This window comes from Hydra vulgaris, chromosome 10 (assembly GCF_038396675.1).
Source record: "Hydra vulgaris chromosome 10, alternate assembly HydraT2T_AEP".
NCBI classification, from domain to species: Eukaryota; Metazoa; Cnidaria; class Hydrozoa; order Anthoathecata; family Hydridae; genus Hydra; species Hydra vulgaris.
The window spans coordinates 49,530,314-49,547,957 of record NC_088929.1 but is presented as its reverse complement, the minus strand read 5'-3'; the positions used below and the strand labels follow the sequence as shown (position 1 = coordinate 49,547,957).

The following is a 17,644-nucleotide window of genomic DNA, read 5'->3' as shown; positions in this document are numbered from 1 at the left end:
TTATTTGAGTAATAATTCCATTGGGGATAAATAATTTAATCTTTGATTTTAATTTGGGAGTGATGTTTATTTTTGCTATTTCTTCAATAAACATATATTCTATACTTTTATCTGGATGATCAAGTAATTCTAAGTACGCCTTTTTAGGTTCATTAAGGGCTGCTGCTCAAATGATAAGTTATGAAGTATGTATTAGCTTAGTTGTTTTCTCTTGTATTCTATGGGCTGGAACTTTAAATATCTATTCTTTAACAAACTCACAAAGTCAAAGCATTTCTTATATTTTCCCTTTATGACCCATAGCTATAATGTTTTTTATATATTCATTAGCAGAAACTAACAGAGCTCCTTTTGATTTAACTGAGGGTGAATCAGAAATAGTTTCTGGTTATAATGTATAATATTCTTCAATGTCTTTTGCTTTGTTCTTTTTGGCAGAATATTCTCATATAATATTTACCAGTGCTTTTTTTGTAATCTTATTTTTTGGAAATTGAAATAATTATTTCTTTAATAATAATTTTATTTTATTTTTAAAGATGATTGTATTTGTTTTTTTATTTATCTGAGTTAGAACTTCTTTTCCTAGATTAAGATTTGATCAATTAATGGGTTTATTATGAAAATCTTATCTACCTTTAAGTCTATCATTTATTATTATTACTAGTTCTTTATTATGGGCTTTTTGAGGCTCATCTAATAAATGATGTATTTAACCTTTCTTTTATTAATTCCATTTTTAAGCATAATAAATATTTTGTTAGTTCAAAGAAATAATAAAAATATTTTTAATATTTCTTTGTTTTGATCTTTAATATTGTTATTTTATTTTATATTATTTTTTACTTTGAATCATAAAATTTTCAATTTTCAATTTAATTTAAATTTTAATTGATTATTAATTAATTCGATATTTAATAATTGAAATAATTTTATTCTTTCTATTGATAGTTTATCTATATTTTTTATAGGCTTAAGTATTTTATTAACTCCTATATGTATATTAATAAGCTTAAAATCTATAAAATATTTTAAAAAAGAATTTAATATATTGCTATTTATATCAGTTATTTTATTAATTACAGTATTTTCTATTTTAGATATTTTATGGTTCTATATTTTGTTTGAAAGTATATTAATACCTGTATTTATTATGATTGGTATATGAGGTTATAGGGAAGAAAAAATTAAAGCTGCTTTATATTTCTTTTTTTATACCTTGATAGGATCTTTATTAATGCTAATAAGTATATTTAAAATATACTCATTAACTGGGACTACTAACTATGAAAATTTATTAATCATAAAAGTTCCATATAATATTCAATTTTGATTATTTATAGGGTTTTTTGTAGGTTTAGCTGTAAAAATACAAATGGTACCATTTCATATTTGACTTCCTCAAGCTCATGCAGAAGCACGAATAGCAGGTTCAATTCTATTGGCAGGAATACTTTTAAAATTAGGAGGTTTTGGTTTAATTAGGTTTTGTTATCCAATTTTTCCATTGGCTTCTCAATTTTATTATCCATTGATTATTATAATGAGTATCGTAGCTATAGTTTATGGTGCTTTAACTACATGTCGTCAAATAGACATAAAACGTTTAATTGCTTATTCTTCAGTTTCTCATTTAAGTTTAGTGAGTATAGGTATTTTTTCACATTCTATTAAAGGATTAGTTGGGTCAATGTTAATGATGATTGCTCATGGTTTATCTAGTTCAGGTTTATTCATTATTACTTCAATTGTGTATTTTAGATTTCATTCTAGAATTATAAAATATTTTAGAGGTTTAACTATTACTATGCCGGTTTTAAGTATAAGTACATTTACTTTAATTTTAGCTAATGTTTCATTTCCTTTAACATTAAATTTTGTAGCTGAATTATTTTTAATAATTTCAGCTTTTAAATTTTCTTTGTTTATAATTTTATTAATTTTATTAGGGGTTTTCATAAATCTAATTTATTCTTTATGGGTTTACAATAGAATGTTTTTTGGTTTTCGTTCGCCTTATCTAAAATTTTCAAGAGATATAATAGGTTTTGAATTTCAATCTTTATTACCATTAATAGTGTTTATTATTGTGTTAGGGAATTATCCAAACATACTTATTGATTCCATATTATTTAGTTCTTATACTAACATTTCTATATACTGAGAATTAGAAAAAACAATCATCTTATAAAACATATTAATTCTACTTTAATCGATCTTCCTTCCCCATCAAATATAAATTACTTATGAAATTTTGGATCTTTATTAGGATTGTGTTTTGCAATTCAATTAATTACTGGAATTTTTTTAGCTATGCATTATTGTGGAGGTATAATTTTAGCTTTTAAATCAATAATTCATATATGCAGAGATGTAAATTATGGATTTTTATTAAAATCAATTCATGCAAACGGAGCTTCTTTATTCTTTATTTGTGTTTATATTCACATAGGCAAAAGTTTAAACTATGGGGGTTATCAAAAAAAACCTATTTGATTTTCAGGTATAATTATATTTATAGTAATGATAATTACTGCTTTTATAGGTTATGTATTGCATTGAGGACAAATGTCCTTTTGAGGGGCTACTGTAATTATAAATTTTTTATCTGCAATTTTTTATATAGGAGATGACATAGTTCAATGAATTTGAGGTGGATTTAGTGTAAATAATGCCATTTTAGGTAGATTTTTTAGTTTACATTATCTATTTCCATTTGTATTAGCATCTTTAATTCTAATTCATATAGTACTAATCCATAGTGTTGGATCTAGTAATCCGTTAGGAATTAATAGTATTTTTGATAAAGTACCATTTCATTGGTATTTTGCAATAAAAGATATTTATGGATTTTTTATACTAATATTTATTCTATTATTTATAGTATTTTTTTATACTAATACTCTAGGTGACCCAGAAAATTATATTAACGCTAATTCATTAGTAACTCCTGTTCAAATGCCAGAATGATATTTTTTATTTGCTTATGCTTTATTAAGATCAATTCCTAACAAGTTAGGAGGAGTTTTAGCTTTAATTTTGAGTATAATAATTTTATTTGCTATTCCATTTTTACATACTAATAAATTTTTTTCATTAACTTTTAGACACATAGGAAAATTATTATATTGGATGTTTATAGCAAACTTCATCTTATTAACTTGGTTAGGTTCTAAACCTATAGAAAACCCTTATATAATAATCAGTATAATTTCTAGTTTATTTTATTTTTTTTATTTTTTATTAATAATTCCAACAATAGGAAAATTAGAAAATTACTTGTTTTTTCAAAAGATAAGTGTATAATTGAATCACACGTTGAATGTTTTCAACTAATCACGAAGATATAGGAACTTTATATATAATTTTTGGGGCATTTTCTGGAATGATAGGAACTGCTTTAAGTATGTTAATTAGATTAGAACTTTCAGCACCAGGAAGAGTAATAGGAGATGATCATTTATATAATGTTATAGTAACAGCTCATGTTTTTGTAATGATATTCTTTTTAGTCATGCCAGTCCTAATAGGAGGTTGTGGAAATTGATTTGTGCCTATATATATAGGAGCACCAGACATGGCTTTTCCCAGACTAAATAATTTAAGTTTTTGACTATTTCCTCCTGCATTAATTTTACTTTTAACTTCATCTTTAGTAGAACAAGGAGGAGGAACAGGTTAAACATTTTATCCCCCCTTATCTGGGCCTTTAGCTCATTCAGGAGGGTCTGTAGATCTAGCTATTTTTAGTTTACACTGTGCCGGTTTTTCTTCAATTGCTGGAGCAATTAACTTTATTACAACTATTTTCAACATGAGAACACCAGGTTTAACATTTGATAAGCTTCCTTTATTTGTATAATCTGTTTTAATAACGGCATTCCTATTACTTCTTTCTCTTCCCGTTTTAGCAGGAGCATTAACTATGTTATTGACTGATAGGAATTTTAATACTACTTTTTTTTGATCCAGCTGGAGGAGAAGATCCCGTTTTATATCAGCATTTATTTTGATTTTTTGGTCACCCAGAAGTATATATTTTAATAATTCCAAGATTTGGAATTATTTCACAAATTATTCCTATTTTCAGCTCAAAAAACCAAGTTTTTGGATATTTAGGTATGATATATGCTCAATTAGCTATAGCCTTTTCAGGTTTTATTGTTTGAGCTCATCATATGTTTACTGTAGGTATGGATGTTGATACTAGAGCTTATTTTACAGCAGCTACTATGATTATTGCTGTCCCTACAGGAACTAAAATTTTTAGTTGACTAGCAACAATGTATGGAGAAAGGATTAATTTATCTACACCTATGTTATGAGCTACCGGCTTTATATTTTTATTTACCTTAGGTGGTTTAACTGGCGTGATTTTAGCTAATGGATCACTAGACATTTTATTACATGATACATATTATGTAGTAGTTCATTTCCATTATGTTTTATCATTAGGTGCAGTATTTGCTATGTTTGGGGGATTTTACTTTTGATTTGGAAAAATCTCTTGATTTGCTATTAATGAAACTTTTGGTAAAATTCATTTTTGAATTACTTTTATAGGAGTAAATTTAACCTTCTTTCCACAACATTTCTTAGGATTAGTAGGAATGCCTAGAAGATATGCAGACTTTCCAGATCTACTTACTTGAAATACCATTAGTTCTTTAGGTTCAATTATTTCTATTATAGGAGTGGTTTGATTTATCTATGTATATTTTGATGCTCTATATCAGAAGAAAAATTTATTTCTTGAAATAATTTAGACATTGAAAAAACAAATACTTTAGAATGATCACTAAATTGTCCTCCTAGCCACCATACTTTTTACGAACTACCTTTTATAAATCACTCAACCCATTAAAAACAGGGAATAAAAAAAATTCTTCGGTTTTCTTCTCTCCTAAAAGAGGATCACCCGACCCCCCCAGTCCAGGCGCAGCACTGGCGCACCCCCTGCTGTGGCTAACGCAGGGGGCCCCGCGCTGCACCAACTCGCCTATGGGAAATATGTCAGTGTTCAGCTGCACGGATGCACTGAACACTGACATATTTCCCATAGGGGATTATAGAGAGTTATTGGAACTTACCCTGATGTATCTGTGTTCTGAAACTGTTTTCAAAGTTCGAGCTCCAGGCTGTGTTTCTCATGCTAGGTCCATGTCAAAAGCCAGTTACTATTTGAAGATTCAGATACTAAGTGCACAGCTGCTATATGATTTAATTGCTGCGCAAAAAAATGAACTAAAGTCAATGTCAGAATTTATCTCAATTTTCTACTCTGTCTGGTTTCTGAGAACCCGATTGCCCTCAGCTGCATCATTCCAGAATGTAAAAGCCTGTTGACAAATGGTGCAACACAAAGAATATGTGGAGAAACACAACTCTGGTTCGAAAAGAGATCTAAATGCATTTGGAAGAACAACGATGTTAATGGCAAGACACACCTGGTACTTAGGTGAAACCATGGTTCCACTTACTCTCCTAAATCGTTATCTTCCTGACGTGGAGAGAAAAAACATTGCTAAAACATTACTCTCCAAACCAGTTCCAGATCATTTAAAGCATTCAGAGAAGCTAAACTCGACAAAAGAGCTGAACTTTAAATAAGAAGAGCCACCAGGGTTCGCTCCATTAATAGGAGAAAACGCCTTGGTTCATCTTTAGTTTACTTAATCCAACAAGAATGGAGGACAAACTTTCGTTAAAATGTCCTGCTTCTATGTGGTGCTTTGTTGACCAGTTCAACGAATTTTCCAATTTTGTAAGTAAATTTGAAGCAGTGAACGATAGCTCTGAAAGGGCTGCAAAAACTACTATCAGATTTTGTGAACAAAGTTCAAAATCAGGATGATTTTGATTTAGGATGATTGTCAGGAACTTCTACTAGCTGTGCAACAAAGAAGAGATCAGTCCATTATAGTATTTGTAGAAAAGAGAAAGAGAAGCAACATTAAGACGATGTTATAATGGTTAATGGCTGGCGGCAAGAGCAGGTCCAACTATGTTAACAATGCGTTTTTGCACCTTGTTTAAAAGAGAAAGACATCATTAGAAGATCCACTCCAGATATAGCAACTGTATTTCATACAAGACCGGATTTGTGATTTATAGAGATAGAGAATAGAATCCGGAGTAAGAAAGTGTTGAGCTCTATAAAAGGATGCATCCTTAGCAGATGATAATTTTGCAATTTGAGATATGGTTTCCAAGTAAGATCCGAAGTAAGAGTTAATCCTAAAAGATGAAGAGCAGATGACTCAACGAGTACATTACTGATCATAAATATAGAAAGATCTAAATTATTGCGATAACAATTGGCGAAAAAAATTGAGTTTGATCTGAGTTAAAGTTTACCAGCCACTGTGATCCCCATCCTGCAGCAGAAGTGAGATCCATTTTAAGTTCAAATTCCCCCTCCAATCGATCAGAGAGTATTGGCTTCTTATCATAACAAGAATAAATGGTAGTATCATAAACAAACAATGCCACCTTAGATGTGAGAATATCCGGATGATTGTTAATGTAAAATAAAAAGAGTATAGGGCCAAGGATTGAACCTTGGGGAACCCCTGAAGTAACAGAATAAGAAAAGAGTGCTGTCCATCGAGGATAACTTTTATACTACGATTGAAAGGAAAGGATTCAATAATCTTAAAGATGTTACCAGATACACCGTATAAAGAAAGCTTATAAAAAAAAGACCAGCATGCCAATCTTTATCAAAAGCTTCCAAAATGTCAAGAGCAATGGCCTTAACCTCTCCACTTTTATCTAATGCACAATAAAACCTATCGGTTATTACTGTTAGCAAATTAGCTGTAGAACGAGAAGATTGATACCCATATTAATGATCAGAAAGTAAGTTATTAGATTCAAGATGAGAGATTCAAAAACCTTGCTTATCACAGGAAGAAGACTAATGGGACATTAGTTAGACGAATCAGATCGCTCTCTAGAACTTTCGAAAATAGGGATAACAGATGCCGCTTTCAAGCAGGCTGGAAAACAAGACTCTGATAAGCACTTGTTGAATAGTTTTAAAAGTGTAGACGACGACTCTCCGAAGAACCCTTCTGCAAGACAATAACAGGTATGTTGTTCGGGCCACAAGCTGTAGAAGATTCTAAGCAGGAAATCACTTTAGATACAGGAGCTGAAGTGATACGAATTTCAATCAATGGATCAACCTGTTTGTTGGCAATATCAGGTAGAACGCAACTAGCGGAATCAAGAGATGATATTGATGAAAAGTTCTTAGCAAACAATACAGCTCTGTCATTAGAAAAGGTGAAAAAGTCTGAACCGTACAAGAGAGGTGGAATAACAGATTTCCTTTTATTATTGATACTATTAAAGATTCTCTAGAAGTGACGAGAGCCTAATTTTTGTGATGAAATACGAGATTTCGTGAGCTGAGAATAGCAGGCTTTGGCGTTTGACAAAACCTTTTTACAAAAGCTTTTAGCAGTAATTAACAGACGTCTGTTTTCTGGAGAATTGCTTTGCTGATAGATATGGAAGCAACAGTTTCGATTAGCGATTGCAGCAGCACAATGTGATGAAAATCATGAAGAAGGAAGAGGCTTGACCTGGAACCGTCGAGAGGGAACAAATGATTCCATGCCAGCCTGATTCCACAAAGTTATGTTAGAAGCACATTAGTCGACAGTAAGACGAAAGATATCTACCCAAGTTTCATCACGAAGAAAATTACGGAAAGAGTTAGTTTTAAGGTAGTTGTAAGAGTTACGATGATAGGGGGACTCAGATGATGAATAAGAATGGATAATAGTTTATAGAGATCAAACTGTGATCAGAAGCACTTAAGGCTGAATGTGGAGAAACTGAGCACTGGATTATATAAACTATTGTAATTTAAGTTTGAAATAAGAAACATATTACAAGATTATAAATCTTTATCACATTCCATATAAGAATGGCCACGTTCAGAAAATGTAACTTTAATAAAGTCAAACCTTTTTTTTTCATGAATAAGAAAATCTATAAAACGAATTTATGTATAGTTTTTGTTTTGGCCAGCACATGAATCACAAAATAGCTCTACAGATCGAATGTCTTTGTCTAAATGTTTTATAAAAAAATCATATAACATGGAAGTTACCTCGTCAGCCCCTTTTTTAGCTATAGTTTCATCATAACAATACAAATAAACTTCATTTTTTGAAAGCACATAAATATTAAACGAAAAAAGTGCTAATTTTTGTTTGTAGTAAAATTCGTTGGTTGATTGATTTAGTAGGTTAGGATTTTTTTGGAAATCAAAAGCAATTGCCTCAAATTTGTTCTCCCTTAGTGCTTCAAACCAAGCATTTCTTTTCCTAACATAAAATGTTTCTGCATCCTTGTGATGCTGTTCTTTCTGTAGTTCTAGCTTATGCAATTGTTGTCCAAGCTTTGTACATTCTGAAATAAAAGATAATTCAATTTTTATTGCATCAATTTTAATTTTAAACTCATCACATTTAGGACACGTGTCAGCCCTTGGGTACCCAAATGAAATGTTAAAACTAGTGTTAAATATGTTGCGATAAGTTTCATATGACAATTTATTATTCGCATATTTGATTTTAAATAGATCATACATCTTAGTTATATTTAATTCTTGAGGAAGATATAGTCATCTAGTTTTTTTTTAAGAATAGAGGGACTCTCGACCTTTGAAAGAAGAAATGTGATCACATATTTTAGTTTTTAGTTCAGGAGTAAAATTATTATATTGATTTTTGTGTTGACCTCTTCTATCCTGGGTAGAGTGACCTGTAATGAGAAAAAACGTAACTTTTATATATTTGAAAACTTCCAATAAAAAAATTATTTTATATTCAATGAAAATGTAAAACTTACCTGTAGTCAAAAGGCTTCTTTTAATGGTCTCCAATCTTCCCTTCTTTATGCCCAAAATTGAAATAAATGCAGAAAAGCAAACATAAACAAACGAACTCTTACTCGTAAGTATTTCGAGATTTGTAATAAAAATTTTATATTTGTAACTGCTATTATAACCTTTTGAGTTAATGTTTCGTGATCTTCTTCTTAAAACGTTATTTAAAGTTCTTAAGCTAGCAAGATACGAATTTTGAGCATCCTTGCTCGATAGAGAGTTAAAATATCTCAATAAAACTTTTCTATCTTCTTCTTTAACAATTTCGAAGCATTTTAACATTTTACAATTACATTCAAGTCCTGTTTTATGCGAAGCTAGTCTTTGTTTTTTTTATACTTTCACGCAATCTTTCCATACTTTTTCTTTTCTTGGATTTCTTTGGCACTTCTAATGGTATTCCAAGTGTCGCCATTTTTATTATTTTATTTACATTAACCAAATCACCAGCGATAATTTTAAAAGACAAAGACTTAAAACCTTATGTATGAGTCTTGATAACTCAAAAAATAAATACGGTAAACTTGGTTTATGTCTATTAGTAAGTTGCGAATATTATTTGAGTTCATAAAAACTTGTCTTTTCGGGGAGATTTTGTATAATAAAAAAAAAGGAATTTAGTTCCATCAAACTTTAATAGTCCAGTCGTTTATTTGATTTGAATTCAAATAAAAAGTATAGTAATATTGTTTATAAAGTTGGAAAGTGTAAAATGTCAAAATTTTCAAAATGGGACCATGCCGTTTCTCCCCGTGGATTCTTCATATGTATATATATATATATACATATATATATATGTATATATATATATATATATATATATATATATATATATATATATATATATATATATATATATATATATATATATATATATATATATATATATATATACACAATGTATATATATAATGTATGTATATTAGAATGTTTATGAAGCAAAAGCTCTACCACAACACCAGTACAGTACTTAAAGCTTGAACTACTTTTTCCGATTCTTCTCAGAGAAGCTGCTTATGCAGTGTTCGATGCTTTAACCGCTGAAGATAAAAACGATGTTGTGGAAGTCGAGCGTGTGTTATTAGCGGCGTTTTCTGTAGATGCTTATACTGCATATGAACTGTTTACAAAACGAAAATTATGTGACGGAGAAAAAGCCGACGTGTTTTTGGCTGATTTAAGACGATTAGCCTATCTTGCTAAATTATCAGAGGAGTCTGTGCGTTTGGCGTTTGTTGTGGGTTTGCCAGAAGTTTTATCATCAAGATTTCGAGCCGTAATGGACCCGATTGATATAATGTTAATCACGATCCCAAAATTTCAAACGCAATTTTCAACGGATATATATCCATATGCATATTGTGTATGCTCTGTGTATATATACACAGAGCATACACAATATGCAGCGAAAACCATTTAAAAGATGAGATAAATTTTTTAACTCAAGTGTTTACTGAAAATGGGTACGATAAAAAAATGCTATTTTTATCACAAAAAAAGATATTTTTATCACGTTCGAAAAAAACGTTTAGCAAACAAAAATGAAACTCTATCAAACTGTAATAACCTTCCTACAGTTTCTTCACCATGGATACCAATAATATCTTCCAGACTTAGAAGAATTTTCAGAAAAGCTGGTTACAGAACTGTTTTTAAGTCAAATGCTAACCTAAAAACGCTATTAACGTCTAGAAATAAATCAAAATTACCACGCAACAGCCAACCTGGAACCTATTTAATTAAGTGAAATGCTCCAAAGTGTCCGTGAATCGAAACTTCAAATAAGAACAAGGGTTCAACAACATTAACAATTTTTGACTAAAGGCAAGTTAAACCAGTCTTAATTAGCTTTGCATAAAGTAAATTGCGATGAGGATATTGAATGGGATTGGGCAGAAACACTTAAAGTTGAGGATAAAAAGTTTGAAAGAAAAGTCCGTGAAGTCTTGGAGATACAAAAACATCAATGTTCTCCAATGTACGGTGATACTAGTTTGGACAATGGACAAAACAAATGTCAAAAAAATTTTTGTACTTCATTTTTTGGATTTCATTTTTTTTTATACTTAAGTAAAATAAGGTGACGTCAAAATTTAAAAAAATTTTGGTTGTTATAACGGTCACAATTTTAGTAATTATATTATATGCTAATGATGCCGGTGCCTATAATCCGGCAAAAATTTCAAACAAATTATTTAGAATTGCTAGAATTCGCATTATCTGATGTTTTAATTAGTTTATATATATATATATGTATAGAAGTAGTAGTAGTAGTAGTAGTAGTAGTAGTAGTAGTAGTAGTAGTAGTAGTAGTAGTAGTAGTAGTAGTAGTAGTAGTAGTAGTAGTAGTAGTAGTAGTAGTAGTAGTAGTAGTAGTAGTAGTAGTAGTAGTAGTAGTAGTAGTAGTAGTAGTAGTAGTAGTAGTAGTAGTAGTAGTAGTAGTAGTAGTAGTAGTAGTAGTAGTAGTAGTAGTAGTAGTAGTAGTAGTATATTTGTTACAACAAAAGTAAAAATAATTAACAAAATACAAATCATAGATTGTCAGATTATAGTTAGTTTTTGTGAAGCTCATATTGCAACTTTCACTAAGGATAGCAACGAGCTGAAGTAGCATTAGAGCTTATCGAGGCTCGCGGTAAAACTGTTGATAGTTGGAGAACCGATTACTTTATCTGGTAACATGTTCCATGCATTGGCAATGCGGTTGTTAAAAAAGTGGAAACGAGCTAAATTGTTGCTGTACTTTTCACGGTGAATTCTTTCTCTGTATCTTGTTCTTGGTGGAATTGTGATGAGAGGAAAGTGCCAGTTGACTATGTCGATGTTATTAATAATTTTGTATTTTTGGATGAGGTCACCTCGTTTACGACGTTCAATATTAGAAGATAGGCCAAGATGTAAACATCTGGACTTGTAGTCTAACCTTTTTAGTTTGTCTGGTATTTTTGTGGCTATGCGCTGTATTGATTCAATAGTTTGTTCATCCTTCACCAAATGAGGGTTCCAAGCTGGAATTGCAAACTTAAGTAAAGGACGGATGTAGGTGGAATAGAGTTGGCTCCATAAAGAAGCATAACGAGATTGGAAAGTTTGTTTTAGGATGCCTAGCATTTGATTTGGTTTACATGAGGCAATGAAGGATTGGGTTTCTACTTTAAGATCATTGGTAATTTGAATTCCCAAGTCACGCTCAGAGGTGGTTGCTTCCTTGACAAGGGCCTATTTTCTCCATTGAGTACTTGAAAGGAGTTAATTTTTTTGTCCAAAGTGCATGACCTTCCATTTCTTTGCATTTAGTTCCATGAGCCAAGATTTAGTCCACTAGACAATTTGGATAATATCTGATTGGAGTTGAAGTTGAGTAGTAAATGAGTTGATAATGCTTTGAATTTTAGTGTCATCAGCTTAGATCTTACAAATGTTTTCTTTGCTTATTACATCCGGCAGATCATTGATGAAAATGACAAATAAAATTGGACCCAAGACTGATCCTTGCGGAACTCCACTTGTCACAGGTAACCATTTCGATTGAGTGTCGCCAAGGATGACTCGTTGAGACCTGTTGAGTAGAAATGCTTTTATCCAATTGAGAAGATTGCCTTCGTTTCCGTACATTTTTAATTTGTAAAGCATTCGTTGATTTGGAACTTTGTCAAAAGCTTTACCAAAAAAAAAAAAAAAATATATATATATATATATATATATATATATATATATATATATATATATATATATATATATATATATATATATATAAATATATATATATATATATATATACATATATATATAAATATATATATATATATATATATATATATATATATATACATATATATATATATATATATATATATATATATATATATATATATATATATATATATATATATATATATATATATATATATATATATATATATATATATATTCATAAACAAGAAACTTTTGGTGCTTAAAAGAATTTTTGGTTATATATATATATATATATATATATTTTTGTGTGTATTTTTTTAAATAACTACTTTAACACCTTGAACTTTAACATTTAAATAAATATCACTTCATCAGTGTGTTTTTAGGAGATATTTATTAGAAGACTTTGTCATTCTCCTTTTTAACATACCATTTATCTGTCTTGTTTTACAAGTTCTTCAAATGTTCATCAAATAACTTTAATAATTTTTCTGCAATAACTTACTTATATTAAGCTAAAATAAAATTAAAAAAATTGTTTAAAGAAACATTTTTTTTATAAAATACAAAGACATTATAAGTAAAACTTTTTTTGTTTGTTTTTTTCTGAAGATATGTTTTTTGAGTTCAAAACTATTTTACCTTAACGATAAAAACAAATTTTTCAAAATAATGAATGAAAACTAATTATTGTAATTTGTAGAATGAATGAGAACTTTATAATTTATAAATGAAGTTTTTAATTTATAAATGAAGTAACACTGCAATGCAGAATTTATATGTATTGTATAAGTTTTGCATAATTTTAATTTTTTTTTTTAACTTTGCTATTTTATTTTATGCTTTTTGTTTTTTAGTTTTATTTCTGCAATTGCAAATAAATTATATTTGTCAACATTTAATTTCAGAAAGCGGAAATAGTATTTTCAATCATGTTATAAATAATATTGCATAAGGGTGTTGTAGTATTTTTATTTTTTAATTTTATACCTTTATGTTAATAGTTTTGAAACATAAGATTATTAATGATGATATATTGTTGTTTTAAAAATACTTAATGTACCAGTTTATCATAATTTTTGGTAAAGTTAATTTTCAGTGATACAATTATTATTAGTAGTTTTTTTAATACTGTTACTGAATTATGAAATTATTTTATACCCATTATAAGGTATTGTAAGCATTAATTAAACAGTTTTCTAATCAAAATAGTCACATCATTTAGTTGTTTGAATAGAACATACTAATGAGTAGTAATAATGGAGTAGTCTGTTTCCTCACTGGGGGTAGAAAGAAAACATCTGTGAGCATTTTATTTAAGCCAGCAAGCCAGGTGAGCAAAGCAGAAAGAGTTTAATGTTCTTTTTGCAATGATGTTATGTCGAAAAGTGAAATACGAATGGCCTTGCATATTAAGAAATGTAGAAAATGTCCAGTTGAAGTCAAACACAAATTTTTAAATGATGACACAGTCATGTCCCAATTTCATTTCTTCAGCCTTCTGCTACAAGTGCTGCTTGCGAAAGAAGTTTTAGCAGTTATGCAAATATTCACAGTGCCAAAAGAAACAGATTAACAAATGAAAGAGCAGCAAAACTAGTGTTTGTATCGCAAAATTTCAAACTTAAAGCAATTGATATCTGTGCAACACATTAACCAATTCTGCCTAAAGAACTAATAAATATTTCAGATAAATCTCATGAATCAATAAATGTTTCGGATGAAGAGTCACCTGAACAAGAATTTGAGTCACTTGACCAAGAATGTTGTTTTAGATTAAAAAAACTAAAAATAGAATTATTTCTTATCATTTTTTGAATTCAAATTTTGAAAAGAACAAATAGTTTGTTAACCTTTTTAGCAATAAAAAAAATCTTATGCTTTAATAAATTAATTTTAATATAATCTAATATAGAATCTAAAATACTCAAACAAAACTAAATAATAGCAAAAAAACATGTTTTTTTGCATCTATATATATATATATGTATATATATATATATATATATATATATATATATATATATATACATATATATATATATATATATATATATATATATATATATATATATATATATATATATATATATATATATATACATATATATATATATATATATATATCAATGGGGTAATTCTGAAACACTGTATGTCTAAATTTAACTATATTTAGTTATGAATGTTGAAATATTGATATCTGCACCCTCTACCGTCTACCAAATCATTGGGAGCGGAGAAGATATCCATTTTAAGTTATTCAATTATATGTATGTTTTTAAATATTTAAATTTGTATACAAGTTTAAACTTTTAAATTTGTTTTTCTCACAACTGTCTTAAACGGACATAAAATATTTTAGAACTAACCTATCGATATATATATATATATATATATATATATATATATATATATATATATATATATATATATATATATATATATATATATATACTTATATATATATATATACATATATATATTTATGTATATATATATATATATATATGTATATATAATTATATATATGAGTATATTTATATATATATATATATATATATATATATATATATATATATATATATATATATATATATATATATATATATATATATATATATATATATATATATAATATTAATAAATTTATATATATATATATATAAATTGGTAGAAAATCACTTAAGAAAAATTTTTTATTTAACACTGTGCTTTATCAATTAGGACTCATCAGAAATAAATGATCAAATTAATATAACTTCAATTTATACCAAAAAACTTAGTTACAGGAAGTCATAAATGTCATCACTACTGCAAACTTTTACATGTTTGTGGAATATGCTGATATTACTGTACAAAAAGTTCTTCAGAATTGGTTACTTCTGCTTTTTTGAAAAAATATTTTTTAAAGAGGGTTATTAACGTATTATTTTTTGAGCTCGCTTATTTTTACAGTTTTTAGGAGAAACTTGTTTTTGTGCCTGCATTAAAAAACCAATTTCAATTTTTTGTTTAATAAACATTCTTGGTTCGCATGTAACTGTTTTAATTTTTTCTATAAGGCATAGTATGGATTTTTTGGAAATATTGTTATGTGCATGTGCCGTTTTAAGAATGGACCATTTCAGTATAAAATCATCAATACTTATTTCTTTTAAATCCCATTTGTACTTTGACAGCATGGTGTCTTTTGAATACTTTGTATTTTTAAAGGATTGCTTATGATTGCTAAAACTTTTTTTCATTTACCCACTGTTAAGCCAATGTATTGTTAAGCCAATGTATCAGGTACTTTCTTAGAGGAAACAACACATTTATTTACCATGTTTTTTGATAAACAATTTCCACTCATTGGACTATTACAATTTTCTATTCGTTTTTTATTCAGCATTTCTTTTTTGTATTTATTATAGTTTTTGTAATTTGATCATTTATTTGTGATGAGACTTTATTTATGTAACACAGTGTTAAATAAAAAATTTTTGTTAAGTGATTTTTTAACAATTTATTACTTCTCTGTTTTTTTAAGAGCATTGAGCACTCTATTTTGTATAACCCATTTTAAAGTTGTAACCTTCTTTTTATCGACATTATATCATTGTGGTTTTCATGAGGTATGTTAAATCCTAAATACTTTGGGTATACTTTAAATAGCTTGCAGTTTTTAAGTAAGTTTATGTCCAAACGGGCTTTGTTACTTTTGATAAAAAGCTTTTCCAATTTTCGTAAAATCTGCACAGTTGAAATTAATCACAGTTAATCCATTTATTGTAAAACACTAACTAATTATAATTGCTTTCAGATTTCAGATACTGCCTCTACCATTAACAAATTAAAAATAAAAGAAGCACTTCATATTAAATGGGAAAATCCTTCTTTAAATAAACAAACATCTCATTATATTATAAATGTATCTATCTAAATTACTATATTATTATTATTATTTTCTCATAATTTGTAATATAATTTTTAATTGGTTTGTAACAAGTTTATTTGTACGTTAATTTTTCTCTGTATTGTCTTCAGTTTTTAAATTTATTTACCAGAGTTTTAATTGTAAATTAAATCTTTTGAAAATGTAGTAAGACTACGAAACATGTCAAGAATAAAAAATATTGTGATTTTTATTAATATATGTATATATATATATATATATATATATATATATATATATATATATATATATATATATTAAAGTTTATAGATTTAGTTCTAAGATAATAAAGATGCATTTTATTGTCAGTAGTTTTTGAATGGATATATCAGACTTCAAGAATTGTATTATAACACCTGATGACTAAAAAATGAGACAAAATTTAAATCAATTTATGTATGCTATTCATAATCATGCAATTGAAATAAATTAGTATATTTATAGGGAATTTAATATTTCATTAAAATTATATTACAGTTTTAAAATATTAACTAAAATGGCTCCGTATAAAACAAGTTTACAAGAAGACTTAAGAAAACGCATTTTCCAATTTAGAAAATCGCATCTGGAAAAGCCAAAAATCTTCACAGTAAAACACTTTCTAGATGAAGGAGCATTAAAAGCTACCATATATCGTGCTCTAGAATGTGTAGACAATAGTTTAGGCTATCAACGAAAAAAAGGAAGCGGTCCAAAGGCGAAAAAAATGGACAAAAAGTACATAGACCAATTGACCATTAGATCATCATCACGGTGTTTCACAACGTCAAGTAGCTCGAAGGTTTGATTGTGACCAATCGTATATATCTAAAATTCTTAAAAACAAGACGAATATTAGATATCTCAAGAAGAAAAATATTCCACATCGAAGCGAAAGCCAACTAGCTCGAATCAAACCTTTGTGTCGGCATATATATCGCAATTTTAGGAATTTTGATTTTGTCTTGGATAACGAATCATATTTCGCATATGCGAATACAACATTGGCTCGCAACGCTGGCTTCTATTCTAGCGACGTGTCATCTACAACTAGCGACGTCAAATAAAAAGAAAGAAGAAGTACGAGGAAAAGGTGTTAGTCTCTTTGATTATATCGCTCGAGGGGACTT

General features: G+C 28.3%; 2 pseudogenes; both read left to right on the top strand.

The window, feature by feature from the left end:
* Window positions 1-703: 703 nt before the first annotated feature.
* On the top strand, window positions 704-2,239 carry LOC136086633 (NADH-ubiquinone oxidoreductase chain 4-like; annotated as a pseudogene).
* A 228-nt stretch (window positions 2,240-2,467) lies between these two features.
* Window positions 2,468-4,924, top strand: LOC136086418 (cytochrome c oxidase subunit 1-like; annotated as a pseudogene).
* Window positions 4,925-17,644: the final 12,720 nt, after the last annotated feature.